Genomic DNA, 3,977 nt, shown 5'->3' on the forward strand with positions numbered 1-3,977 from the left:
ACCTCCAAATCAACATCAGAGTGGTTGCAGAAGAAGGGCTGGAAGACTCTGGAGTGGCCTTCACAGTCGCCAGACCTAAATCCTCTAGAAAAGCTGTGGTGGGACTTGAAGAAGCCCAAGAATATGAAAGAACTGGAGGCCTTTGCCCAAGAGGAATGGACTAAAATACCTGGAGATGCTTGCAAGAAGCTTATGTATCACCTTTGAAGGATGTCATTACTGTTCTACTAAGTACTAAAGATGCATGGAACTAGGGGGTTGAATACTTTTGTCAATGAGATATTAAGAAAAATGTCCTTTTTTGGTATTTTGTAAAATACAGTGTTACAATTTAAGTTGCATTTGTCTATTTGACACATCTTTATTTGATCAATCAATCAATCAATGTTTATTTATATAGCCCCAAATCACAAATGTCTAAAAGGACTGCACAAATCATTACGACTACAACATCCTCGGAAGAACCCACAAAAGGGCAAGGAAAACTCACACCCAGTGGGCAGGGAGAATTCACATTCAGTGGGACGCCAGTGACAATGCTGACTATGAGAAACCTTGGAGAGGACCTCAGATGTGGGCAACCCCCCCCCCTCTAGGGGACCGAAAGCAATGGATGTGGAGCGGGTCTAACATGATACTGTGAAAGTTCAATCCATAGTGGCTCCAACACAGCAGTGAGAGTCCCGTCCACAGGAAACCATTTGATATGACTATAAACAAAATATGGAATAAATGTCTAACTGGCTAAAACACCAAAATTGTGTGGGGGTTGAATCATTTTGATCACAACTGTAGCTATTGTCTCAAAGCAGGTGTACTGTCACCACCTGTCACATCACATCATGACTTATTTTCACTTTTTTGCTGTTTTGCTGTGTGTAGTGTTTTACTTCTTGTCTTGCATTCTTATTTTGGTGGCTTTTTCTCTTTTTTTGTTGGTATTTCACTGTAGCAGTTCCATGTCTTCCTTTAAAAGGCCTACTGAAATGGGATTTTCTTACTTAAACGGGGATAGCAGGTCCATTCTATGTGTCATACTTGATCATTTCGCCATATTGCCATATTTTGGCTGAAAGGATTTAGTAGAGAACATCCACGATAAAGTCCGCAACTGTCGGTGTTAAGAGAAAAGGAAGTCGCAGACGATGACGTCACACGTTAAGGGCTCCTCACATATTCACATTGTTTTTAATGGGAGCCTCCAACAAAAAGTGCTACTCGGACCGACAAAACGACAATTTCCCCATTCATTTGAGCGAGGATGAAAGATTTGTGTTTGAGGATATAGATAGCGACGGACTAGGAAAAAAAAAAAACGCAAATGCATTGGGACGGATTCCGATCTTTTTAGACACATTTACTCGGATAATTCTAGGAAATCCCTTATCTTTCTATTGTGTTGCTAGTGTTTTAGTGAGTTTAATATTACCTGATAGTCAAGTTTGATAGTACCTGATAGTCGGAAGGGTGTCTCCACGGGTGTGTTGACGCTAATGTCTCAGGGGAGTCGACGGCAGTTTCATGGACGGCCCAAGCTCAGCTTTTCTCCGGTAAGAAGCGACTTTTTAACCACAATTTTCTCACCGAAACCTGCTGGGTAACATTTGCTCTGAATTCCTGTTCGCTTGACCGCGCTGTGATCCATAGTAAATGTTCACCTCCGGGAATTTAAACATGGAATCGCCGTGCGTTTGTGTGGCTAAAGGCTAAAGCTTCCCAACTCCATCTTTCTACTGTGACTTCTCCAATATTAATTGAACAAATTGCAAAAGATTCATCAACACAGATGTCCAAAATACTGTATAATTATGCCGTTAAAGCAGACGACTTTTAGCTGTGTGTGCGTAGCGCTCATACTTCCTAAAAACGCGTGACGTCTTGCCATTACACGATGTTTTCAAGACGAAACTCCCGGGAAATTTAAAATTGTAATTTAGTAAACTAAAGCGGCCCGTATTGGCATGTGTTGCAATGTTAATATTTCATCATTGATATATAAACTATCAGACTGCGTGGTCGCTAGTAGTGGCTTTCAGTAGGACTTTAAAGGGGAACATCTTAAAACTCATCTGTATACTCTAGCCTTTAAATAGACCTCCTTTTTAGACCAGTTGATCTGCCGCTTCTTTTCATTCTCCTATGTCCCCCCCCTCCCTTGTGGAGGGGGTCCGGTCCGATGACCATGGATGAAGTACTGACTGTCCAGAGTCGAGACCCAGGATGGACCGCTCGCCTGTATCGGTTGGGGACATCTCTACGCTGCTGATCCGCTTGAGATGGTTTCCTGTGGACGGGACTCTCACTGCGGTCTTTGAGCCACTATGGATTGAACTTTCACAGTATCATGTTAGACCCGCTCGACATCCATTGCTTTCGGTCCCCTAGAGGGGGGGGGTTGCCCACATCTGAGGTCCTCTCCAAGGTTTCTCATAGTCAGCATTGTCACTGGCGTCCCACTGGATGTGAATTCTCCCTGCCCACTGGGTGTGAGTTTTCCTTGCCCTTTTGTGGGTTCTTCCGAGGATGTTGTAGTCGTAATGATTTGTGCAGCCCTTTGAGACATTTGTGATTTGGGGCTATATAAATAAACATTGATTGATTGATTGAACATTATCACCAAAGCTATGCAAGCGTCACTATATACCTTGATGTTGCAGAAAAAAGACCATGTATTTTTTTAACCGATTTCCGAACTCTAATTGGGTGGATTTTGGCAAATTAAATGCTTTTGTGTTTATCGGTCTTTTAGCGATGACGTCAGAATGTGACGTCGCCGAGGTAACACACCCACCATTTTCATTTTCAACACATTACAAACACCGGGTCTCAGCTCTGTTATTTTCAATTTTTTCGACTATTTTTTGGAACCTTGGAGACATCATGCCTGGTGGGTGTGTTGTCGGAGGGTGTAACAACACTAACAGGGAGGGATTCAAGTTGCACCACCGGCAAGAAATCTGCCGCCAGACCCCCATTGAATGTACCAGAGTGTCTTCACATTTGACCGGCGATGCTAAGACAGACATGGCACAAAGATGTATGGATAACCAAACTGCTGATCAGCCTCCGCTTGGGATGGTTTCCTGCTGGCTCCGCTGTGAACGGGACTCTCGCTGCTGTGTTGGATCCGCTTTGGACTGGACTCTCGCGACTGTGTTGGATCCATTATGGATTGATCTTTCACAGTATCATGTTCTCATAGTCATCATTGTCACCGACGTCCCACTGGGTGTGAGTTTTCCTTGCCCTTATGTGGGCCTACCGAGGATGTCGTAGTGGTTTGTGCAGCCCTTTGAGACACTAGTGATTTAGGGCTATATAAGTAAACATTGATTGATTGATTGATAACCTGCAGATGCATTTGCAACGATTAACTCAACGAAATCACAAAGGTGAGTTTTGTTGACTTATGTGCTAATCAGACATATTTGGTCACGGCATGACTGCCAGCTAATCGATGCTAAAATGCTACACTAATCGTTGCTAACATGCTATTTACGCTAGCTGTATGTACATTTGAAACTAGATACCCACATTTAATGCGAAACAAACACTTACCAATCGACGGATTTAAGTTGCTCCAGTGTCACAAGATGCGAAAGTCCTGATCGTTTGGTCCGCACATTTTACCGGCGATGCTAATAAGGCAGCCATGCTATGGGCCACTTCATTAGGTACACCCACGCTATGGCCGAATACCGTCAATAGCTATTCGCTCAATAGCTTCAATTTCTTCTTCAATTTCGTTTTCGCTATCTGCCTCCATACTCCGACCATCTGTTTCAATACATGTCCCAACAGTGAAGTAAGGATGAAAACGAACGCTGAAGATATTCTTGATTGCTAAGAGACAGAAGGTAGGATACGGGAAGATATCGCTTAAAGGGGAACATTATCAGCAATTTCAAAAGGGGGTAAAAACAATAACAATCAGTTCCCAGTTGCTTGTTGTATTTTTTGAAGTTTTAAAAATTTTT

This window comes from Nerophis ophidion, linkage group LG02 (genome assembly GCF_033978795.1).
Source record: "Nerophis ophidion isolate RoL-2023_Sa linkage group LG02, RoL_Noph_v1.0, whole genome shotgun sequence".
In the NCBI taxonomy this organism is placed as follows: Eukaryota; Metazoa; Chordata; class Actinopteri; order Syngnathiformes; family Syngnathidae; genus Nerophis; species Nerophis ophidion.